Source organism: Pteronotus mesoamericanus, unplaced genomic scaffold (assembly GCF_021234165.1).
Source record: "Pteronotus mesoamericanus isolate MK-2021 breed Mesoamerican mustached bat unplaced genomic scaffold, CSHL_Meso_final scaffold_54, whole genome shotgun sequence".
Classification (NCBI taxonomy): Eukaryota; Metazoa; Chordata; class Mammalia; order Chiroptera; family Mormoopidae; genus Pteronotus; species Pteronotus mesoamericanus.
The window spans coordinates 66,300,823-66,327,521 of NW_026555321.1; the positions used below are offsets into that span (position 1 = coordinate 66,300,823).

Sequence of the window (26,699 nt, forward strand, 5' to 3'; positions counted from 1 at the left end):
ATATCCATGTTTCTATTCCTGTTCCAGTTGTTTGCTTAGTTTGTTTTTGTTTTTTAGTTTCAGTTGATAATTGTGAGTGTGTTGCCATTTTAATGTTCATAGTTTTGATCTTCTTCTTTTTCTTAGATAAATCCCTTTAACATTTCATATAATAAGCGTTTGGTGATGATTAACTCCTTTAACTTTACCTTGTCTGGGAAGGACTTTGTCTGCCCTTCCATTCTAAATGATAGCTTTGCTGGATAGAGTGATCTTGGATGTAAGTCCTTGTCTTTCAAGACTTTGAATACTTCCTGCCAGCCTCTTCCTGCCTGCAAAGGTTCTTTGAGAAATCAGCTGATAGTCTCCTCGGTTTTATTATGCTTTATGACAACTACGCTTATGACGGAGCAACCTCATATTAACATTGTGGCTTGAGAACTGCAGAACGGTGCTGGGACCTCAGATCCCTGTGATTATAAATACATGAAACTCAAAACTCAATTGCAAAAATGTTCTCCAACAACATTATCATCACTGTTGCTGTAAATGTTTAAGTCTAAGCTTATTTTAGTAGATAAATTATGACATTTTTGTGCATGAATGAGATAGACTAATTTATGTGGTTAAATTTTCATTTATTTGATAGAAAATTAAAGGTTCCATTGAAAGAATGCCAAAGGCTACTTTTAATTTGGAGCTTTAATTTTAATTGAAACACTGTCATTCTAATTTGAGCATTGAAGAGTAACAATGAAACATTTTTTAATGCCTAAAGTAAATGATTAAACCGTACTCATTTAAGGCAGTCTTCCCTAGTTTTGCTTTTATAGAAAAAATATTTATAAACTTATTTTTTATTTTATCCATATATAAAATAATACAATACATTGAACATGCCATATGGATGTTGATGACCGTTTGTCTGACAAATAGAATGACCAGAGGGAGAGATCAGGAAGGTAGGCACACCTCTATCCCCAGCCCAAGATGTTACATTACAGGTGCTCAGTAACTATTCATTGAATCCCAAATGAATGATTACCTGCTTTGAATCAGCAGTCTGCACTGGAGTACCAGCCCTGCCAGTCCTCAGGATAAAACCAAACCTGCCTAAACCCCAGTTTCTCCATGTCTAAAGCAGGTATAACAATATTTGCTTTGTTGTTTTAATTAGAGACTGTGAATGTCAAAGGAAAAAAGTGTGACATGTCTTTGAAAACCGAAAAGGGCTTTACATAAGCAATCGTTACTGTTGTAATATTACTGTTGTGCAGTTATGTATTGCTCTCTGTACCATATGTTAGTATTATTATTCAGTTAACATTCAACAAGTGCATACTTAAGTTAAAAAAGGTAATGAGCTGAAAATAAAATTAAAGAAAAATTAGTAGTTTATCATATTGATTGACCTCTAAAGTTTTTTTGAAATACAGTGCTTATTTTGACATAATTGTAATCCTTTCTGTATTTAATTTTTGTTTTTTCCAGGGTAGGGGATACTCAAAAATATGTATTTAGACAACTGAATCATTATTTTTCAGCAACACTTCACATGAATAGCTTTTCAGGTACATGCAAAGTTTTTTTTTATGTAAATGTGAGCAAAGGATAATGTGGCATATAATTTGAAGGTTTAAGATGTAGGTAAATAAGCCCTGATCAGGAGGCTCAGTTGGTTGGAGCATTGTCCTGTGTACCAAAAGATTTTGAGTTCAATACCTGGTCAGCACACAGACCTAGATTGTGGGTTTAATCCCCAATCAGGACACGTACAGAAGGCTAATGATCAATGTTTCTTATATCAATGACTGTCTGCTTGTCTGTCTCTCCCTCTCTCTAAAAAATCAGTAAACATATCCTCAGGTAAGGATTTTTTTTTAAAAAGATGTAGGTAGACAAAAACTTGGCTTATGTTAGATTGCCATCACTGCGTTGGAAGTTAGATTTGGATATATGTCACATAAAATTCACTCTTCTATATGCTGTAAATGTAACAGCAGGATTTGTTGAAATGAGACTTGTGGGTTCTGATGAAGAAAATCAATCAGCATATGCCTTATCTTTTATTCTTTCCTTTTGCTCAGTGTGCAGTTAAATTCACTCTGCAGGATCAACATGTGTAGCATATACTAATTTTATACTCACCCTAGCTATATTAACTTTATGCTAACACTGCTGCTAAATGACACCAAAAATACAGTCATAAGTCATAACCATTGGCTGGAATCACAAATGTTATCGTCCTAAATTTTGTTTTGGTTTTAATTTTATATTTAGTAATTAGATGATGTATTCATGATTAAAACTATTGAGTTTATTTTTATTATACATTGGACATTGTGGTGAAGACCTGGTTATCAAAGACTTATGAGACATGACCCAAAATTATGACCAAACAGAGAGATGAGGGACAATCTCACATCAGTTTGGAAAGCCATCTAATTGACATATGGATGCTTACATATATGAATGATGCTGAAATCTTTGATGAAAACCACAATAATGACACCCCTGATCTTCCCACATTCTGGAAGGAAAAAATTAAGATGCAAAAGAATTGGCAGATAATGTTCAAATATCACCTTTATTCTTAGTAAAGGTCAGGTGGGAGGACAGGGGTGATTTGTTGTTCTGATATGGAACTCTGAAATTAAGCACAAGTTGCTCTGACTGGGACAGCCCTCTCTACGGGCCCAAAGGGTCAACTCAAATAATGAAGAGTCAGAGAAGAGCTCACATCCCAGAGGGAGGAGCTGCACCCAGTGCGCTAGCTCATGCACCCCAACATTGCCCGTGCAGTGAGTCACTGCACTTCCCCTTGAATGGAATAAATGAAGAGGTGGGAGGAGCTACAAGTGTTAATCTGTTTGAACCGTGTCAGAAAAAAAAGGATTCACTCCAGTATAGGATAAGTTAGGTAATATTTGGTGTCAGATGAACCGAGCAGAATCTAAGGACAGAAGGCAAAGAGTGAGCCTCACAAAGAAGGGCCGTCGGAACTAGCTAAGTGATCGGGGAGAAACGGGTGAACATTCCACAGGCAAAGAAGGTGCATGTGAGTTGAAAAGGGGCTGGGGCTGGCAGATCAGGTTACAGAGGCTGGAAGTCCCTGCTGTAGGAACCAGGGAGCTCCATTCTTGCAAGATGCTTCCTAAGTGGCACTCTTGAGTATTGCTTTATGAATGTGTTTAAATAGGCGATTTTCTTTCTTTATTGCATCCTTGCATATTGAACTCCAAGAGGTTTTTTTTTCCATATATTTTCATGGTTTCTTCTATAATTTATCTTGACTAATTACATTTAATTATAGCCTTTCCAGTTATTATGGAACTCAGTGACTAATCAGGTTAAAATAGCAAAGAGTCTGTAGTTTTTGGAGTGTGTGACCTGTGGAAGAATAGATTGCAGAGAGGAATTATTCCTCCCTTTTCATGATAAAAATCTTGTTTGTGGTTACATTGAAAATTACCTCTAAAAAAGATTTAAAATGGGCCCCAGACCCGCCAGTGAACTTGGACAAAGTGTTAAGTATCGAGATTTCTAATTCATTACATTTAAAATGAAGGGTTTAGATTAGAAAATCTCTAAGGACTCTTAGTTTCAACATACCACAATTCATTCATCAAACGTTTATTTGACAACTACTCTTAAGTGTCAGAGACTGTTCTAGAAAAAATATTACAAAATTCTTGTTCTAAAAGATCTCAAAATATACCCAAGAATATGGATGATACACAATTTAAAAATCATCAGTATTGTCAGATCATATCCTACCTTATGTACTATTTTATACAACATAATATAATATTCATTGCTGTGTAAACTGGCTACTTGTTCACCAAGTATTTTCCTTTTCTCTCTGGGGACTCTTTTTCCAGGCTCCTTTGTGATTAATTAGGTGAGGCCAAGTGACAAGAGTATGGCTAATCAATGTGGGCAGAAGTGACATGCCCCACTTTAGAACTGGTCCATGAAACCCTCCATGTAACAGGGAGAGAATGTCACAGAGCCAGAGACGTGTAGAACCTAAAAAATAAAGGAGGCTGGACCCTGAATGACTATGAAACCAGGGTTCACTCATACACCCTGACAACCTGCATTGGACTGTAATATGAGGGAGAAATAGCATTTACTGGGTTAGTCCACTCCAATTTGGAAACAGGTGATTATGATCATTAAGTTACCCTGCTCAATACATTTGTCTTATGAAGGAAGATGATGGTGGTGAAGGCAGATAGCCATTATAACTGTGCCTGAAGTGGGCAAAGACCTAAAGTGAATACTGGGGCTGGGGGGCAGGTACAAATGTAGAAGGCAGCATAGAAAGGGGGTGGAGGGATAGAGCAGCAAGGAACAGATAACCACATAATCATTAGAGTAGCTGATTGAATAACCCCAGGATGTCTGCCCAAAAAAGAAATTACTTGGGGGAAAAAAATGGGCTCTCCAGCACTAGTGGAGGAAAAAAAAAAAGAAGAAGAAAAAAAATAAAAAAGATTAAATTCTGAGATAGATTTCAAAACTGAAGTTTATCACATGTGTCCATCTGGGCAGACCCAGTGGAATTCTCCTCACTGAGTCATGTTCAGATAGTTTATAATCCAACAGTCTATTGATTTTGACAGCTTCTTCTGTTGTGTAAATGATTATAGCATACATTTCTCCCTGGGAAATGGGACTTCAAAGAACAGTAACAATCAACTATGGAATGGTTTACTACATAGATTTTGTTATTCCAGGCTTTAAATCATGTTTGCTCCAAAATAATATTGCTAAAAAGGGAACATATCTCTTTAGTACAGAAACTAAGTAGGGTGTATCCTGTACCTCATGAAGCAGTTGTTAGCTCTTTACTGAATGCTTTGGGTATGGAGCGCTGGAAGAGAGAAACCTGTTAGCTATTTCCCCTGTCTTTGAGTTTGACATTTAGTTGAGGAGATGTGGCAAGCACCCACATGATAGGTGCTCAATACAAACCATCCATTAATTAGCGCAAGGGTGTCTGCTCTTAATCCTTGATCACCTCTGTCATTGAACATTTCAGCAAATGATAATGGTGTTGTGTCCCTTTGCCTGACACCCAGACACATGCTACAGCCTTGAATCACCAGAGGTCATTGGTTCACCCTGCAACTGACACCCCCCCCCACCATCTAAAACTTTATATATTTTAAGAATTCCCTTCTTGTCATTTTCTCTCAGTTCCCTCCTAGCTCTCACATTTTCTGAATTAAGTGTAACTAATGTGACACACAGAGAAAGGAAAAAGAATCAGATGCTTTAAGGAAAAGTTCTGGGACCTGTTTGTGCTGCTGTTTCTAGGCCACAGGGTGGCAGAGCAAACAGGCTTGCTGTGAAATGTCCCAGTGTCTGTCATTTTCTTAAGGATGCTTTAAAATTACAGGATATGGTTATGTTTTTGTTTTTCTTTTTCATTAGTGCACAAGGTTCATTTTATTTTATCTGTGTGGATGTTTGGCTACTGAAAAGTTGACTTGTTCTAAGAGCAATTCTTGTGGACTAGATTGGATTAAATGAACTGTGCTGTTTTTTGTTAAACAGCTTTATTGAGTTATAATTCATATACCACACAATTCACTCTTTTAAAGTGTACAGTTCAATGGCTTTCAGTATTCACAGGGTTTTGCAACCATCATCACAATTTTAGAACATTCTTGTAACTCCGAAAGGAAACCCCACCCTCCTTAGCTGTCACCACCTCCTTCCTAATTTCTCCACCCACCGCTCCCTCCAGCACTGGACAACCTACGGTCTTCCTTCTGTCTAATGAACCACTCCGATGAAGGACACAGTCAGTAGACACCAGGGTTCAAGTGGAAACTAACCACTTACCTTTCGTGGTTGGAGCTGTTAGAGTTTACAGTATCTGATGGAAAAGGCTAATGTTTCTAAGTGTGACTGATTAGAAGAATAAATCTAATCAAAATAATGGCAAGCTGAAAGTACCCACAATTTGGTGTGGAAAGTCCTGCTCAGCCATTGTCAAGTGTGTGTATCCGCCACATGCAGTCAGCCCTGACCTACTGTACTTCACCTCTGCATGAGAGATGCTCAATAAAGCCTAAGATGAATTGCTTTTAGTTCTTGGCACTGCACTGTTCACCCAGCACAATTCCATTTCAGACATTCTGTCTGCAGGGACTTTGCTAGGAAACCTTGAATGGCTGTACCATCAATGAGCTCACAGCACAGCAGGCGGGGGGGTGTGTACAAACAATAGATACAAAATAATGTCAAAATACTCTAGGTGCAGCACAGACGGGGCTCGCAAAGGCAGTCTGTTATTCTTGGGGAAACAGGTTGGGAAGGGGAATGTCGGAAGGAGCTCATAAAGGAAGCATCTGAGTGCCTTTGGATACACGCAAACAGTAGTGTATTCATGGGACAGGTAATGAGAATACTGAGAGCAGCGAGCCACTGTGTGAAAGGTTCCACATGAGATGCCTAATAGGTGGGACTTCATACACTGTGTTAATTTCCTGGGACTGCTGTAAAAAAGCACCACAAACTGGTGGCTTAGAACAACAGAAATGTACTGTCTCACAGTTGTGGGGGTTAGAACTCCAAAGCAAGGTGTTGGCAGGACCATGTGCCCTCTGAAACCTGTTGGAGGGATCCTTCCTTGACTATTCTAGTTCTGGTATCTAGAGATGGGCCTTGCCTTAGGCAGCAGAGATAGATGTACAAGCGTAATCATTGTACATATTGTTTCTAATTAAAGAAAACCAAAACACCATCTAAATATTAATTGGTGCATCAATATTTGGGCATTGGTAGGTACATCCATACCATTGAATGCTCTCTAGTTATTTAAAGGAATGAGACAGCTCTCTATATATATACTAACATGGAAACTTCTCTAATATACAATAAATGAATTCAATAAAAGTGTTGAAGAATGCCAACTGTAGGGCACCGTGTATGTAACAGAGAAAGAAAAGAATTACCTCTCAGTTTCTGTATCTTTCCAGACCTTGAAAAAACACTGTACTTACCTCTAACTGTGATAACCTGTCAGGGAAGAAAGGAATTGGAGCAGCAAGGTGAAAAAGAACCTTTATTTTTTAATAACATATTTTCTGCATTCTGTGAACTTTTTCAATAAGCATGCATTGTAACAAAACTGGAAACTTATTGTAACAAACATTTAAGGAGGTAGAACCCATGAGGCTTGGCTACCCGGTGAATGTAATGAGCAGTGAGGTAGGGAAGGGAAATGGGGCAGAATTACAGAGATGAACAGGCAAGGCACAAATTCAGAACACTCACAAGCCAAAGGGCAACATTTTAAAGAAGGAGCTATTTTTTAACACAAGCCAACAAAAAAGATAGGTGTGTATGTACTGAAATAGAGATCTGTGGATTTTAGTTTGAGAAACTGAAGGATTTATGCATCTTCAACAATAATCAGCAAACCTTTTCAGCACGAAAATGGAGAAACAGAGCACCATGAGTGACAGTCAGTTGCAGAATTAGTTTCCTCCTCAGAATTGCTTCAGCTGAAGAGTGTACAAAGCCACCAATAATTTATTGCTGTAATCTACATGTAGCACATAAAATAAACACTCTCAAGAATAGGGACATATCTGTGGAATGGGAGGGAAAAGCTTTTCCACTTGATAACTCATTTGTTCCTCTCCTTCTTCCTTCTCTGACCTTCTTTCTCTCTTCCCTCCATTCACCCTCTTCCTCTTCTGCACATGTGCACATGCACACACATTCCCATTCCTGTGATACAAATCTGCCAACCTGAAAACAAAGTGTCAAGAAAAGGAACTAACAGAAGACAATGACATCCAGATCAGATAAGCACCTTCAAATGATGACAAGGACAGATTTTTCTACCAATGACATGTGAGAGTTTTGTGGCCCACTTCTCATCAAAAATGTGAATCTGGTAACATTAACATAGCAGAAAGCTTGCAAAACAAGTGATAATAATATTTCCAATATTAGCTTTTAATTGCCTAGCATTTTACTCTTTGTGAACAAAATGCAATCATACGCATTATCTCATTTCAGCCTCATATCAACCCTTTGAAAGAGCCAGTGATTCCTGATCTTTACAGAATGGGACACTGAGGCCCAGGTTTCAGAGCCACGCCTGCTGACTCCTCAGCTGTCATTTGTACAACACTAATGACCACTTGGCATTAGCAGGATATCCCTGTTACAACACTGACTTGTCTCTCAGGCCAAACGTTGCAGACTTTATTCTTCAAAAAGTTGTTTGTCAGACATCCTAACTTGGAAGAGTCACAGAAGTTAGAAAAATATGTTAATCCCTATTATTTACTGAGTGGAATAGTCCCTTTTTATTGCTTGTTTTTTATTGTTTATTCTATTGCAGTTGTCCCAATTTTTTCCCCTTTCTCCAGCTCCACTCAGCCCACCCTTCACTCCCTCAGTCAATCCCCACTCCACTGTCTATGTACACAGGTCATTCATACATGTTCCTTGACTAATCCCTTCCCCTTTCTTCTGCTATTCCCCTGACCCTACCTCCCCTCTTACAGTTGTCAGTCTGTTCCATGTTTCCATATCTCTGGTTTTATTTTGCTTGTTAGTTATTTTGTTCATTAGATTGCAGTTATAAGTGAGATCATATGGTATTTATCTTTCACCAACTGGCTTATTTCACTTAGTATAATTGTCTCCAGGTCAATCCATGCTATAGCAAAAGGTAGGAGTTCCTTCCTTTTTTCCTGCTGCATAGTATTCCATTGTCTAAATGTACCACAATCTTTTAATCCACTCATCTACTGATGGGCACTTAGTCTGTTTTCAACACTTGGCTATTATAAATAATTCTGCTGTGAACATTGAGGTGCATTGAATTGGTGTTTCAGGATTCTTAGGGTATATTCCCAGCAGTGGAATCACTGGGTCATATGGCAGATCCATTTTTAATTTTTTGAGGAAATTCCATACTGCTTTCCACAGTGCCTGCAACAGTCTGCATTCTCACCAACGGTGCATTAGGGTTCCCTTTTCTTCACATCCTCACCAGCACTTGTTCGTTGATTTATTCATGACAGCCAGTCTGACAGGTATGATATGTCATTGTGGTTTTAATTTTCATCTCTGTGATGGCTAGTGGTGTTGAGCATCCTTTCATATGTCTATGGGTCATCTGTATGTCTTCCTTGCAGAATTATCTATTCAAGTCCTTTGCCCATTTTTTAATCAGATCGTCTCTCTTCCTGGTGTTGAGTCATATGAGTTCTTTACATATTTTGGAAATAAAACCTTTGTCCGATGTATCATTGGCAAATATGTTCTCCCATACAGTTGGTTCCCTTTTCATTTCGCTGATGGTTTCTTTAGCCATGCCAAAGCTTTTTAATTTGATGTAGTCCCACTTGTTTATTTTTTCTTTATTTTCTTTGCCCTAGGAGATATATTGGCAAAAATATTGCTACATGGGATATCTGAAATTTTACTGCCTATGTTTTCTGCTAGGACTTTTATGGTGTCGTGACTTATATTTAAGTCTTTTATCCATTTGGAGTTTATTTTGGTGTACATTGTGAGTTAGTTTTCTAGTTTCATTTTTTTGCATGTACCAGTCCAGTTCTTCCAACACCATTTATTTAAAAGACTGTTTTTACTCCCTTTTATGCTCCTGACGCCTTTGTCATGTATTAATTGACTGTGGAGACATGGGTTTATTTCTGGGCTCTCTGTTCTGTTCCACTGATATATGTGTCTGTTCTTATGCCAGTACTAGACTATTTCGATTACAGAGATCTTGTAGTTTAGTTTGATATCAGGTATTACGATCTCTCCAACTTTTTTCTTCTTTCTCAGGATTGCTGAGGCTATTTGAGATATTTTTGGTTCCATTTATTTTTGAAATACTTGTTCTAGATCTGTGAAATATGCCATTAGTATTTTGATAGGAATTGTGCTGAATCTATAGATTGCTTTGGGTAACATGGACATTTTAATGATGTTAATTCTTCCAATCTATGAACACAGTATATGCTTCCATTTATTTGTATCTTCCTCAGTTTCTTTCTTCAGTGTTCTGTAGTTTTCTGAGTACAGGTCTTTTACATCCTTGGTTAAATTTATTCCTGGGTACTTTGTTTTTCTTTTTGCCATAGTAAATGTTTTTTTTTCCTTAGTTTCTTTTTCTGATAGTTCATTGTTAGTGTACAAAAATTCCATTGGTTTCTGAATTGACTTTGTATTCCACTACTTTGCCAAATTCACTTATTAGGTCAAGTAATGTTTTCATGTAGACTATAGGATTTTCTGTGTCATGTTATCTGAAGATAATGACAGTTTTATTTTCTCCTTTTCCATTTGGATGCCTTTTATTTATTTTTCTTGTCTAATTTCTGTGGCTAGAACTTCCAGTGCTATGTTGAATAAGAGTCGTAAAAATGGCCACCCTTGTCTTGTTCCTGATCTTAAGGGAAATGCTTTTAGTTTTTGCCCATTCAGTATGATGTTGGTTGTAGGTTTCTAGTATATGGCCTTTATCATGTTGAGGTATGCTCTATCTCTATACCCACTTTGCTGAGTATTTTTATCATAAATGGATTTTATCAAATGCTTTGTTAGTATCTATTGATATGATCATGTGATTTTTTACCTTCATTTTGTTTATGTGGTATATTAATATTTATTAATTTGTGAATATTGTACCATCCTTGCATCACTGGGATAAATCCCACTTGATCGTCGTGTGTGATCTATTTTAATGTATTGATGGATCAGGATTGCCAGTACTTTGTTCAAGATTTTAGCATCTGTGTTCATCAGCGATACTGGCCTGTAATTTTCTTCTTTGTTGTGTCTTTACCTGGTTTTGGAATTAGAATAATACTGGACTGGTGAAGAGAGTCTGGAAATATTCCCTCATGTTGAATATTGTGGAAGTGTAAGACAAGGTGGGTGTTAGGTTTTCTTTGAATGATTGGTAAAATTTGCCTGAGAAGGCATCTATTCCAGGGCTTTTGTGTGCCAGGAGTATTTTGACTAGTGCTTCAATTTCTCTAGTGGTTATTGGTCTGTTCAGTCTTTCTGCTGCTTCTTCATTCATTTTTGGCAAACTGTTTCTAGAAATTTATTCATTGCACACAAGTTGTCCAATTTCTTGGAATATATTTGTTCATTGTAATTTCTTACACTCCTTTGTATTTGTGTGGTATCAGTTACTTCTTTTTTGTTTCTAATTTTATTTATATGGGTCCTCTTTTTTCCTTGATGAGTCTGATTAAAGTCTAGTCAATTTTGATTATCTTTTTTAAGAATCAGGTCCTGGACTCATTAATCCTTTGGATTGCTTTATTTACTTATTTATTGATTTACTTACTTACTTACTTATTTCTATTGTCATTTAATTCTGCTCTGATATTATTTCCTTCTACTCACTCTGGGTTTTGTTTATTTGTTGTTCCTCTGGTTACTTTAGATGTAGGGTTAGATTTCTTTTGTTTTTGAGATTTTTCTATGTTCTTTATGTAGGCCTGTATTGCTGTATTGCTTCCCTCTCAGGACTGCTTTCACTGTGCCCCATAGGTTTTGGTTTGTTGTGTGTTCATTTTCATTTGCTCTAGACACTTCTTGATTTCTTTCTTGATCTCATTGTTAACCCATTCATTATTCAGTCTCCATGTATTTGAATGTTTTTGAGGGGTTTTTTTCCTTGAGGTTGGTTTCTAGTTTCAAGCCTTTATGATCTAGGATGATGCTTGATGTTATTTCAGTTTTCTTGAATTTGTTAAGGCTTGTTTTGTGTCCTACCATGTAGTCTATCATTGAAAATAATCCATGTGCATTTGAAAACAATGTATGTTTTGCTTCTTTGTGGTGAAATGTTCTGTAAATATCAATTAAGGCCATTTGATCTAGAGTGTCATTCAATGCCACAGTATTCTTATTGATTTTTTGTTTGGAAGATCTATCCATTGTTGATAGTGGGGTGTTAAAATCCCCTATGATGACTGGATCACTGTTGCTCTCTTTCTTAAAGTCCTCCAAGATTTTCCTTATATATGTTAAGGCTCCTATGTTGGGTGCATATATGTTTACCAGGGTTATATCCTCTTGTTGGACTGCTCTCTTAAGTATTATGTAGTGACTTTCTTTGTCTCTTGTTATGGCCTTTGTTTTGCAGTCTATTTTGTCTGATATAACTATTGCTACCCCAGCTTTTTTTATGTCCATCTGCTTGGAATATTTTTTCCATCCTTTCATTTTCAGCCCATATAGATCTTCTGTTTTGAGAGGGGTCTCTTGTAGACAGTATATACGCAGATTGTGTTTTCTAATCTATTCAGATTCCCTGTGTCTTTTGATTGGAGTATTTAATCTATTCAGCTACCCTGTGTCTTCTGATTGGAGCATTCAATCCATTTACATTTAAGGTTATTATTGATATATACTTATTCATTGCCTTTTTTTCCTTTTTACCCATGTTCCTCTCTCTCTCTCCCCCCTCCCTCTCTCTCTCTCATATATATATATAGCTCTATAGATCTATATATATATATATACACACACACATACACACATACATATATATGTATATATGTATATGTATATACACACACACATACACATCTAGGTATATGTGTGTGTGTGTATATGTATGTATAAAATGTATGTGTGTGTATATCTTCTTAAAGCAGTCCCTTTAGCATCTCTTTCGATGCTGATTTGTTGGAGGTCCACTCTTTTAGCCTTTTCTTTTTGGTCTGGAGAGTTCTTTATTTTGCCTTCCATTTTAAGTGAATGCCTTGATGGATAGAGTAGTCTCAATTGCCAGTCTTTGCTTTTCATTACTTGGAATATTTCATGCCTGTCCTTTCTGGCTTGTAGTGTTTCTGTTCAGAAATCTGTTGATAGCCTTATCAGAGCTCCCTTATATGTTACTAGCTATTTCTCCCTTGCTGCCTTTAAGATTCTTTTTGTCTTTAAGTTTTTCCATTTTATTTGTGATGTGTCTTGGAGTAGGCCTCTTTGGATTTGTCTTGATTGGGACTCTATGTGGCTCCTGAATTTGGGTAGGTTCTTCCCTCACCAACTTAGGAAACTTTTCTGTCATTATTTTTTCAAACAGGTATTTCTGTCCCTTGCTCCTATTCTGTTATTTCTGGTATCCCTATGATACAAATATTGTTACATTTCATGTATTTCATGTTGTCCTGTAGCTCCCTTAAACTATCTTTGTTTTTTTAGTCTTTTTTCATTTTGTTGTTCTGACTAGGTGTTTTTTTTCCTACCTTGTCTTTCAACTCTCTGATTCAGTCCTCTGCTTCATTTGCCGGCTTTTAATTACTTCTGTTGTATTCTTCATTTCAGATGTTGTATTCTTTATTTCCACCTGGTCCTTATTCATAGTTTCTATGTTGTTTTTCATACTGATGTAGTTAAAAATATCGAACACTTCACTAATTTTTGTGTTATCCTTGTGCAGGAGCCATGCTAATCTTCTCTGAATCATTCCAATTTTAGTATATATGCTTCAGAAGTCAGCACTGGAGTGGTCCTTTGAATAACAATGAAATGCTGGGTAAATAAGGGGATGGAGTGTGTTCTTTGGTAGGCGGAGGCACCAACAAATAGCTTACAATGTAAGAATGCAAAATTTGATTTCTGAAATGATCATTATTATCTTGTCATTCATGATGCTAATATATTTGGATGCTAAATACATGGTATAATATGGTAAGCTGTAAGCAATGGAGGTAGGACCAATGGGGTTCTGATCCTAGCCAGGCTCCAAAGTTCTTTCCAGTACCAGGGCTATAGATTTTTACTATATTTGTTGACAGGAAGAAGAAGCTATTAACTATTTCACTAATTCATAACATGCAAAGATGCAAAGCCTAGCTTCTGCATCTGAAGGAAGAAATCAGAGAAATTGTGACTAAATTTTCTACCTGATGGAGGTAGAAATAAAGTAAGGAAGCCATTCAGTAATATACCTTCACTTTCTAGAAGTTTCCAGACATAAGAGTACACAATGGCAACTCTCCCCCTAAAGTCATCAAAAAGCTAAACTATACACATGGGAGGGATGAATATAAGTCATCACCTAAGGTAAATTGAGACACCACTGGGAGTTGTCTGGCTCTTTGAGGACCTTGCTTCTGTCCCCTGAAGTGTGTTACTCAAACATCAACACCTGACAAGTAGCCAGCCAGTCTCAGGTTCATTCTCTTAGGTCTGAGGTTAGTTTTGCACACTTTTCTTATTTTCCCCACTGTGGTCTTTTGTATAGATTTTCTTACCTCTACTACTTCTCAACTGCAGGATGATTACCATGGCAATATGTGTTGATGGCAGACAGAAAAAAAATATAGTTCTTCAGTGAGGAAGCTGCTCCTGCTCCTGTGTTTCTTGCTCCTTGGTCTTGAGAAAAATATGTTCTTCTTGGAAAGGAGATTCTTTTCATTCAGCTGCACCATTGAAAATAATTTCAGGGGAATTATTTCTCCAGTGTCATAATTTTTTTGATGCTTAAATATTTTGCCTTCATTTTAGCTTCATACTGGCCTCTCCTTGGCATCCCAGGGCTATCCTTTCTTGCGTCTTCCACTTTTCTGTTCACAATAAGGAAATTTTGAATACCCAGAAAACATTATTTTCTCATTGGACTGTTGTTTTGCATACATTGGAAGTTGCAGCTGTTGGAGTGTGAGAAATGAAGCAGGAGTCATCAGTGGCAGGAAGAACTGTTAACACAGGGAATACTGGGAAGGATAGACATGTGAATGACAGCAAGTGGGAGAACCAGCCAGGAAAAACACCAGAAACTACCTACAAGGGAGCTTATCAGTGAGAGAAGTGCAGCCTGAGCGACATAAGAACATCAGCAGGAGGAGGGGGGAGGTGTCGACTAATGTTTTTCCATATTGCCAGGTATGTCATAGCCCATACCCATTGCCTTCCTGCTGCTATAATTGCAGTACTACTGAGTATATTTAATATCATTTTCTTGCATAATTACTCTGAAGGGATAAATATTGAAATTTTAATGGAAGGGAATGTCTCTGTTTTGAGGTTGATCTCTATTATATTGACAATTTATTAAACCTATCATAGAATTCAGATGGATTAATAAGAAATACATGCATTACTTTATAGATAAGTTTGATTTTTAGTATTAAATTGCTAACATTTATTATTTGGACAAAGAGGGGATGTGTATGATGTGCTGGATTAATAACTGGTTGGTAAGTATATACAGAGGGAACTGATTGCTCCTTCCTGGAGGAAGACTTTCACAGTTGAACCTAACCCTGTCCTAGTCAACATTAGACCCCACTTGGGGAAAATACATCACAGCCCAAAACTGGAAGAGATGGCTGATGTAATAACATGTAAGAGAAACAGAGCTCTAGAACATCTTTACAATTAATGCAATGCCTCAACTCCAAGAGGCAGAAATGGCACAGAGATGATATAAGCACCATGACCACCAATTAAATCACAAAAATGCAGTGAGGGGAGAAGTGGCTGACCTTCATCATATATGGAAGAAATTTAGATTTTCACTACTCAAGTATAAGATTCATGTACAGCAATAGCGTAATGTAGCTGGTGGAAAAAGCTTCTATGATCTCAGACTTTCTAAATAAACATAGTATCTGGACTGAAGAAAGTGTCCTATCAGCTGTTTGCTGCGAAAAGAGCTGCTTCATCTGGAGAAATGCCTTTGACCTTAATCATTAGAAGAGAACCATCACCAAGTGAATGTGTCAGCCCTCAGCATTTCTCCTCCTGCCTTTCCTGTCCCCTCCCCACATGTTCCTCTTATACACATCATCTTCCCTCTCCAAGTCTGAATTCATTTTCACTAAAGCAGGAAGTACTTGAGATGTTGAGACCATCCCTTAGTCCATTGGGACAGACCACTAATATTCTCTCTGTGCCTTACAGTAACATCTTGCTGACCACTGGGCTGGGCACTATTCCATTCCAATGGCCTTTATTGCCACACAGTTGCAGAATCTAATATCCTAGGAATTAACTTCCAGGTTCCCACAGTACTCACTCCTTGACCTTCCAAGTTTCAGCTCTTCCTTTTCCTGTGTGTCTGGAGCTGGGTATCTGCTTTGGTACCATGATCTGTCTTAGTCTTGCCAGGAGATCTTCTTGAGAATTATGGCTCTTACCCTGAGTCATGGCCAAGTGGCCAGATTCTGTTGCTGTGACCAAACCTCTAGGATAGTAATGGACCACTGTCCTGATTTCACCAGCCTATTGCTTTTCGCTGATAGCTTTGCCTCTCTACGATACATGGACCTGGAAAATTCCCCACCGCCGTCACCAAAACTCAGATAAGGACCATCTCCTATATCAGGTAAAGATTACCTTGTCCAATGGGTGTTGTGCTTGATCCCTATGTTGGGCTCTGTAGCTGGAGCAGACTCTCCATCTGCTGTGCTCTTGTGAGTGGGCCTGGCCATGGCTCAGCCCAGTTCTCCTTACTGCATTTGTGCTCCTTTGAGTTATTGTAGGTGACAATCAAGACTGTATTCTTTGAAATGAAGAAAGAGAAGGTCAAAAACAAGAGAAGGGTGACTTTTTAAAATAAATATCTTCAAGTATTTGAAAGGTAGCCATGTAAGGAAACTATCAGACTTATTCTACATGGCTCTAGAAGTTAGAACCAGGACTCAATCCCCTAGGGTGCAGAGAAGAACCTTCCTTACCCAAGCCCAAATCTAACAGAAATTCCTCCTGGGAACACTTCAGGCTCTTAGTTTGGTTTACTAGTTTGTTTCCATTGCAACACAGATAAAAGAAAGTGTTTACTTGGTCAGCATTTGCATGTGTGATATTTTGCTGAGGTAATATACTGATCATAAGCAACCTGTAATTCTATTTCTCTGTGCCTTCAGGGACTGCAAGTGAAAACAGCTTCATTATAGCAATATCCTTGAGTCTACTTTGATTTTTTAAAAATTAATTCACTGTATCAGTGAATAAATACTGAGTGATTATTATACATTAGGCACCGTGATTTATTCAGTGATCAGTATTGTTCATATATGTTGAACCAAGTCCTTTTGACATTTCCCTTGTAAACCAGGTGTAACAGACATTGTAGAAAGGGTTCAAGTATCAAGTAGGATAGGTTTATAGGTCACCTTTAAGTTTCTTTGAAATTTGGGAATTGTTCATTGAGTTTCATGATTTTAATCTTATATTGAGTGGATATCTTGCCTCCAAGTATGGTTTTAAAAAGTCAAACATGAATTTGGAGTCTCCGCTACCAAGTCCCTATATTTATCTCCCCAGACAGCAGGGACATCACATCTGCTTCACCAGAAAGGACTGTAATGCATAACTTTGAAACAGCGCTCCTCTTCTGGGGCTACTCCTCAACAACACCAGCTTGAGCTTGGGCCAGGCCATCTGTCAGGTACAAATCCCATCCTTCAGAGGCACAGTGACCAAGAAATTGAACTCTATTTCAGTTCTTCTGAGTGGCTTTGGCTAGAGCAAGCCTTCAGATTAGTTGGAAAAAACAGCGTCATGAATTATCAGAGTTCACTTGTTTGAGCCTCCTGACAAACAGTCTTCATGAAAACTGACAGTCAGAAAAATAGGTATTTAAAAAAAAGCACTGAGCTTGGCATCCCACTGGCTTCATTTATGCAGTGGGAGATAGCCACATTTGAGTAGATATCTGGTGTCAGAAGTCCTAACATTCCATTCAGTAGAGAAAGACTTCAACATTGAAAGCATGGGATTTCTCTTTAATTGGATCAATACTCATTTGTAGTGACTAGCTGCTGTCCACACTTAAAGATAGATGGTCATAGATGAAAGGGGATCTGAAGGAGTACCTGATCCATGCAGAATTATATGCAAGTCGTCTCTGTCAGAACATGACAGTTTGTGATGGAGGCAGGAGATCATGAGTCTGTGCAATGAACCCAGTGATTCCAGCTAAAATTACACTTGCATTTGGTATCTGTCTTCAAGAGTGATGTGCAAAATGACTGGCACTAAAATTTTCACATGCCATGGAATATTTGTCTGATAACTTTATTGAGCTATAACTCACATACCATATAATTCACCCATTTAAATTGTACAATTTGGACTTCCGGCCAAGATGGAGGCATAGGTAGATACACTTTGCCTCCTCACATAATCAAAAGGACAACAACAAATTAAAAACAAAAAATAACCAGAACTGCCAGAAAATCAAACTGTATCGAAGTCCAACAGCCAAGGAGTTAAAGAAGAAACATTCATCCAGACCAGTAGGAGGGATGGAATAGACAGCCTGGGCTGAGAGGACATTCAGCAAGACAGTGGCTGGACAATCGAGCAGGCAGGGTAGCACTGCAGAACCAAGAATTCCCACATTTGCATGCGGATAAACTGGGAGGAACAGCTGGAGAGCAAAACAGACTGTGCAATCCAGGGTACCAGTGCGGGAAAAGAAAGCCTCAAAACCTCTGACTGTCAAAATCTGTGGAGGATGTGGCAGCAGGAAAAACTGCCAGCCTCAAAGAAGAGTGTGTTGGAGGGACCCAGAGGGTCCTAGAATGTACACAAACCCACCCACCCAGGAATCAGTACTAGAAGGGCCCCATTTGCTTGTGGGCAGCAGGGGAAGTGACTGAAAGCCAGTGGAGAACCAAGTAAGTGACCTTGTTCCCTCTCCGACCCCTCCGACACATACAGTGCCACAATGCAGTGACCTGGGTTGCCCTGCCCTGGTGAATACCTAGGGCTCTGCCCCTTTCAACATAACACATACGCTGAGACAAAGAAATATTGCCCAAAGGAAAGAACAGATCAAAGCTCCAAAAAAAACTAAGTGATGAAGAGATAGCCAGCCTATCAGGTGCATAGTTCAAAACACTGGTAATCAGGATGCTCACAGAAATGGTTGAGTATGGTCGCAAAGTGGAGGAAAAAGTAAAGACTATGCAAAATGAAATAAAGAAAAATACACAGAGAACCAACAGTGAGAGGAAGGAAACTGGGACTTAAATCTATGATTAGGAGCAGAAGAAAAAGGTAAACATTCACCCAGAACAGAATGAAGAAACAAGAATTCAAAAAAATGAGGAGAGGTTTAGGAACCTTTGGGACAACTTTAAACGATCCAGCATCTGAATCATAGGGGTGCCAGAAGGAGAAGAGGAAAACCAAGAATTGAAAATGTATTTTAAAAAATAATGAAGAACTTCCCCAATCTGGCCAAGGAAATAGATTTCTGGGACATCCAGGAAGCTCAGAGAGTCCCAAAGAAGTTGAACCCGAGGAGGCACACACCAAGGTACATCATAATTAAATTACCCAAGATTAAAGATAAGCAGAGAATCTTAAAAGCAGCAAGAGAAAAGGAGACAATTACCTACAAAGGAGTTCCCATAAGACTATCAGCTGATTTCTCTAAAGAAACCTTGCAGGCAAGAAAGAGCTGGAAAGAAGTATTCAAAGTCATGAAAGGCAAGGACCTACATCTAAGATTATTCTATCCAGCAAAGCCATCATTTAAAATGGAAGGGCAGATAAAGTTCTTCCTAGATAAGGTTAAGTTAAAGGTGTTCATCATCACCAAGTCCTTATTATATGAAACATTAAAGGGACTTTAAGAAAAAGAAGATCAAAAACTATGAACAGCAAAATGACAACAAACTCACAACTACCAACAACTGAACCTAAAAAAACAAAAAACAAAAATAAAAACAAACTATGCAAATAACTAGAACAGGAACAAAATTACAGAAATGGAGATGGGGGAGGGGTACAATGGGGAAAAAGGTATAGGGAATAAGAAGCATAAATAATAGGTACAAAATAAACAGGGGGAGGTTAAGAATAATATAGGTAATGGAGAAGTCAAAGAACTTATATGTATGACCCATGGACATGAACTAAAGTGGGGGGGATGTTGGTGGAGGGTGCAACGTGGAGGGGAATAAAGGGGACAAAAAAATGAGACAACTGTAATAGCATAATCAATAAAATATATATATAAGAAAATTGTACAATTTAATGTTTTTTAGTATATTCACAGAGTTAATGCAACCATCACTACTGTCAATTTTAGAACCTGTTCCTTAGGTTAGAAAGACACCCCGCACCCTTTTGCTATCATCTTCATCTTCCCCAGCCCTAAGCAAACACTAATCTACTTTCTGTCTCTATATATTTGCCCATTTTGGACATTTCAAATAAACTTAATCATATAATGTGTGTGTGAGAGGGGGCATTGTGATTAACTTCTTCCACTCAGCATATTTTCCCGGTTCATTCATTTTATGACATACATGAATTCCTCATTCTATTTTGCGGCCAAATGATATTCTTTTATATGGATATACCACATTTTGTTTTTTCATTCACCGGCTGATGGACATTTGTATTATTTCCACTTAAGAGCTGTTAGGAATAATGCTGCTATGAAATCCATGTACAAGTTTTTGTGTGGACATGTTTTTATTTCTTTTGGTATATACCTAGGGGAGGAAATACTGGGTCCAGTGGTAACTCCTGCATTGAACTGTTTGAGGAACAACCAGGCTGTTCTTGAAGTGACTGTATTATTTCACATTCCCATCAGCAGGGTATGAGTGTTCTATTTCTCCACATCCTTGCCAACACTTGTTACTATCTTAAACTTTTTGATTATAGCCATCCTGGAGGTATGAAGTGGATTTCATTGTGATTTTGATCTGCATTTCCATGGTAAATAATGGTGTTGAGCATCTTTTCATGTGCTTATTAGCCAGTATATTTGGAGAAATGTATATTCAGATCCCATGCCTATTTTTGGTTGGATTGTCTTATTATTAAGAGTTCTTTATATATTGTAGATAAAAGGCCTTTATCAGGCATGATTTGCTCATATTTTTCACATTATTTAGGTTGTCTTCTCGCATTCTTAATAGTGTCCTTTAAAGTACACATCTTTTCAATTTTGATGAAGTCCAGCATATCAGTTTTTTCTTTGGTTGCTTGTGCTTTCAATGTCATATTTAAAATTCCAAATCTTAACTCATGAAATTTACCCTTATGTTTTCTTCTAAGAGTTTTTTAGTTTCAGCTCTTCAATTTATTTGCTCCATTTTGAGTAACATTTTAATGTGGTCTCTATCATATGTGGTCTCTATTTTATATGGTCTTTATACTACCTTTTTAAAATTAAATTTATTGGAATGACGGTTAATAAAATCATATAGGTTTCGAGTGTTCATTTCTATGATACGTTATCTGTATATTGCATTGTGTCCCCACCACCCAAAGTCAAATCTTCTGTCCCCCTTTACCCTTTACTACCCTCCCACCTCCCTTCCCTCTGGTAACAACCGTGCTGTTGTCTGTGTCTATGAGTTTTTGTTTGTTTGTTTTTATTATTTGTTCACTTGCTACTTTCAGTTCTATATCCCACATATGAGTAATATCATATATTCTTGACTTTTCCATTGACTTGTTTTTCTTAACACGATTTTCTCAAGATTTGTCCATGTTGTCGCATATGGCAGTATTTTATTTTTTCTTATCGCCAAGTAGTATTCTATTGTATATATGTACCATAGCTTCTTTCTCCAATCATCTATTGAGGGATGCTTCAGTTTTTTTCATGTCTTGGGCACCATGAAATAATGCTGCAATGAACATGGGGGTGTATATACCTTTACGAATAAATGTTTTCAAATTTATTAAATTTTTACATAACTTTTAAAAATGAAATTAAGATCCAGATTCATTCTTTTGCATGTAGCAGAAGAACCTTGTTCCGGAACCTTCTGTTGAAAAGGCTTTATTTCCCCATTGAATAGTCTTGGCATCTTTGTCAAAAATAAATTGGCCATAGTTGTATGGGCTTAATCTTGGGGCTAAATTCCACTCCATTGATTTATATATCTATCATGCTAGGACTGCAATGTCTTCATTACCTTATTTCCTTGGAATATTTTTAATTAATGATATGCAATTTTGAAAATGCAAAACTATGTACCACCTTTAGGTTTATTAAATTAACTATCATATCATGTGTTCAATATCTTAAGTCAGAGTCTTTACTCCTATCTAGTAATAGCAAACATATTATTTCTAATGCATATTAATAAGACTTGGCATTTTTTTAAGTTTATTTTATTTTTCTACTGCAGCAGTTTGATTTAGGTAATAAAGTCTTGCTCATATATCTAATGAATTCAGGAGCACCTCTGGGATTGAACATGATGACGTGAGGAAGTAGAGAGGTTTGTCGCTGGAATCCACCTGTGAATATCTCTGTATGTCAGGGGTGGAGGAGAGGGTTGACTTGAAATCTAATGAAAGAGTGAAAGATGGCTTGTGCCTGTCAAGCTCTTTGCCCAGTAAGGATCCTGCTCTCTTAGTTTGCATAACTGATAGTAAAAAGACCCAGAGTTGTGTCTTTTTCTGATATTTTTAGATTTATTGAAAACAAAAAGAAAATAATGCAGCTGAATGCATCGGCCAACAAAAGCAGTCATTTCTCACTTGGTAACTGTCAGGGAAACAGCAGATGTATCTCAGGATAATGCAAATAATCTGCTGACTCCGGAAGAAGGCAGCACTCAATCTGAGACGATCATATGTGGTCCTAGTCAAAGAACATCAGGGATGCACATCTAGATGACTCATGATCTGCTCAGTGTTTTGTATTGCAAATCAGGATCTGTATCTCAGTCTCTTAAAATAATTGAAAAGTTCTGGATCTCAGTCAACAGTGAGGAAGTTCTCCTTAGAATATAAACACATTCATTCATTCCACCCCCTCCTCTTCTCTCTTTCACATGGCACCTATCATGGTGTTTTACATGGTGGTTCAACGCAAGACATATTTATTAGAGGACAGGACAAGAACTGGAGAGGAAAGGGGGTGGAGGACTGGCTGGGCACTGAGAACAGAGCAGAGTCACAGGTGGCAGGATGGGACCACAGGGCACCAACGGGTTAGGAGGGCGATAAAGGGAAGACATCCTGAGTCTCCCCCATTCATCACATTTCTCCCATTTCCTCAGTGGAATGGATGAAGGAGCGACTCAGGACTAAGAGATCTGCATGTCCTTCAGGTCACATGGCTCATGCTGTACCCAAGACTCTTCTTTTAATAAGACATTTCAAAATGAAATCACAGTTTGCCTTACCAAAAAGCATAAAGCATACTCTCTATTCAAATAAATCACTAGTTTTGCCTCATACCCAGATAACAGTTATTTGAATTTTGCTATTATTACAGCAACATAGATATCTTTGCCATAAAACTAGGAAACATAGAATGAACAAGTAATTAATGTGTATTTGATGAGACTGAGTTGGCTGTTATTTTGGAAAAAACTTGATTTATGCACGACTCGGTTTACTCCTACTTTGCAGGAAGGAATATACAGCTCAGCATTTTGGCCTAAATTTGCTAGCAGTTTTACAGTAAACTGGACAAGTGTCTGTCACAGTCTTTATCCATCTGCCTTTTTTTCTAACTCTCTTTCTTTTTGGTTGTAGGCCAAGAAGGAAGAGAGAACTCTTACCACCACATTTCAGAGGGATGACATTGCCAGAATTGTGAATAGTTATTTGGACAAAGTTTTCTCCAAGGTAAATATTACCCTTGTACCAATAAGGGGACACCTCATTAGAGCTGGCCAGTTGCAGTGGGAATGCACAAAGACTCCACTGTTCAGTCTAACAGGAAGCAGAGTGGTGGGGGAGAGCGAAGAAAGCAGGGCTGTCAGGTGCCCTGCGCTGTTGCCAGGAGAATGCCATCTGAATCTGGATGTTCACTGAGCTGGGCTGAAAATGTGCAGGGGGAAAGGGGAGAGGGGGAGCTGTCCCAAATATTTATAAAAACAAAAGCCAATGCGGTTTGATTATTAAAATAGCATTTCTTCTTTTATGAGGAAAGAGCTGAGTGAGTCCCTTTAGAGGGTAAGATAAAATACATGCTCTAGTCATGTCACAAGGGGGAAAAAACTCGAATTATAATATTTTACACCAGCTAAGACTTGCAAATATGAAAGACTTGAAAAACATCAGTGTTCTTTAGTGAAAATACTTTTCATTGGTTAGTAACAAATGTTCCGTGAAGTTTATGTTTTGAAGATCATATTTTAATTCCCTTTTTGGAGGAAAAAGGAGGGCGTGTGTGGGTGTGAGAAAGACAGACAGACAGACAGGCAGACACACCAAAGAGAAGTCTGTTAGCATCATACTGTATGTTTCTGAAGAGTAACTCCAGGCGCTTTCTTTATGAATCATGAGCTCAGCGGGAATAAAAGCTGAACAGAAGCAGCTGAATTCAGAGTTAGCTCCAGCATTCATGAATTAGCTGCCAATATTCTAACACAAATTGCTGTGTCATTTCTGTGAAGTTCCCCTGGGGTTGCTCAGTCTGTAGCTAAAAGCAGTTTTTGCTCAGCCCTGAATTATGCCTAATGAAACGCCTTCTTCCTCCCTGATAAAGCTATCCATGCACACAAAGAAATGCAAAAATATATGCTCCAATTTAAAAGAAAGTAAACTGGTTAACTTTCTCTGTTTAGCAGTTAACATACAGTTGCCATGCCTGGGTCTCCAACTTGCTGGAAGGCCATCTCAGATTGCGGGGAAAGGGATTCCTCCTCAGCCTGGCCATCCTTTTCTCAGGGGGTGGTGGGGATGGAGGCTGGACACTTGAGGGGGTTCGTGATGTGGTCGTTCTCTGTTCTGACAGAAAAGGTGTTGTTCACTGTAACTGCTGGCAGATCTGTGCTATGCACAGCACAAGCGGAAAGAGCAGAGCAGCAAGGAGCCTCAAAATACTCAGCTCTGCATCAGCTGAGAGGGTTTTTCAAAGAGATATTTTAACAGGCTCTCATTACTGTAGATGCAAGTTCTAATTTGGGGGAAATAGTTGTCCTTTAAGTGACAGTTTTCTTCACATTGTATTATGCATGTCTAACATGAAAAAAGTCTTTAAGGTAACAGTGTGCCTATCTTAATCCTGCAGTTACAAAATTAGAATCATGACTGTGTAGAAATACTTTATAAACTCACTAGATTGGCTTTGTGATTGCTACCTGTGCCATCACATTCGTTTTGGTATAAATGAAAACTGCCCAACGCCTGTCATTTGGTGATTCACAGAGGCAAGTGTGGGCTGCCTGTGACAGAAGAAAAAGACACATGACAGGAGGTACCTTCAGGTGAGACCTGCACTGCTAGGGATAGTGTGGGAGGTGCCATGCCCAAGGTGCTTAGCACTTGAAAGGCAGCAAGTATATTAGCAAAGGTTCAAAGCCCTGTGCAAACCAGCCTTGGAAACTTCACCAGCAGCAGTGGAAACCAAGGCTGAAGCCCATGTTTCTGCTGCGTAGGGTTCTGCCTTTACCCCGCTGCCTGCCGTCCCCAGCACAGGAACCGCAAGGTGCCATGGTCCCTGATGGCCACAGGTCTCTGGGGACTTCCTGTGCATGTGTGCACTTGTGCATGCATGTATGTTCCTTAGTGGAGCAGAAGAAGCTGTTGCCAGGCTGCAGGCTGCTGTGTTCACAGACAGGGCATGTGAGCTGAAGGCCAGGACTGCCCCAGAGCAGGTGCGCTGTGGCCATTACCAGCCAAGTTCAAGGGCCTCTCGTCCTTATGCTGAGAGATTTATCATTTTCCTCAATTCTGGCCTGTATTTGTAAGAACTCCCTGCCTATTTTTACAAGAATTATTCACATAGAGTATGACATTTATAAAATGACAGTTATGGTGTCAGTGTACAGTAGGTCATCGAATATTGCACACCCTTCTCAGCTTTGTGTGCACCCTGTGGGAAGATGAGTCTTCTGTGCCTAAAGCAGGTCTTTTAGTGCATCTCGGTGACATCCATGTACATATCTGCTGCCTTGTTTTTCAATTTCTCAGTCTTTTCTAATGTATTTGACAACATTTTTAAAGATGTATTTGTGTAACCTTTTAAAAAATGTATAAAATATATTTATAGGATGATATTTTCAAGTAAACACAAACACAAAAAAAAAATTTCCAAGGTATTACAGAACTCTTTCTCTTTATTTTCAATCTATTTGGTACATTTATTTTGTCTGACTTTAAAATGGCTTTTATTTGATTACATTTAACAACCAAGTTAAGAGCTAGGAGACAGGTAACGTGGAGATGGGGTCAATGTTTGCCTCTCCTGCCAGGGGCTCCTTGGAAGCCCTGGAGACAGTGTGCAGAGTGGTGGCTGGCCCATCTGTGACTCCGGCAGCCCTGCCCCTGTCCTGTCTTCTCGTTCCTGTTATTCTGGAACCCATAGTAACCACTGTCCATGAGGCCTGATAGTTAGCATGTGTGAGTGACAAGCTGGATCCCCATAGCATGTGACCATAGCCCTCCAGGAAGCAGTACGGAGCTCCTAGGCTCCCCCTGAGTCACCACACACCTGCCTCTAAAAGCAGAGTGCCCGGTCTGGGCATTTGTATCCTTCTAACTGCGTCAGGCCTGGCATCTGAAAGTGGGGAGTGAGAGGGTCTGTCTCCCTGGTGTCACATCATCTTTAAGGAAACGTGTAGCAATAGAGGGAAACTGGAGTAAACAGTAACAGCACAGTTTCATTTAACAGACACTTATATTGTACTTACTTTGAGGCAAACACTGGCCTGAGCACTTTGCAAATATTAAATCATTTACCCTACTACTACTATTATTTTTTTTTTCTGAAGAGGGAGTGAGCTCAGAGAGGGTAAGGTGTGCAAGGTCCCACA

The 26,699-nt window shown here is 38.5% G+C and overlaps 1 protein-coding gene and 1 non-coding gene across 3 annotated transcripts in view; one reads left to right on the forward strand and one right to left on the reverse strand.

Annotated features, from left to right (window-relative positions):
• The window catches only part of PAG1 (phosphoprotein membrane anchor with glycosphingolipid microdomains 1), a 129,910-nt gene that overhangs the window by 55,230 nt on the left and 47,981 nt on the right, over nucleotides 1-26,699 (forward strand). For both annotated transcript variants that reach the window (XM_054595694.1, XM_054595695.1), the window contains exon 2: nucleotides 23,473-23,565. The gene's annotated coding sequence lies outside the window, so the exon portion shown is untranslated. The remainder of the gene's footprint in view (nucleotides 1-23,472; nucleotides 23,566-26,699) is intronic.
• Nucleotides 13,391-13,497, reverse strand: LOC129061165 (U6 spliceosomal RNA). Its single transcript, XR_008528115.1, has one exon. It is a non-coding gene; the product is annotated as a U6 spliceosomal RNA (small nuclear RNA).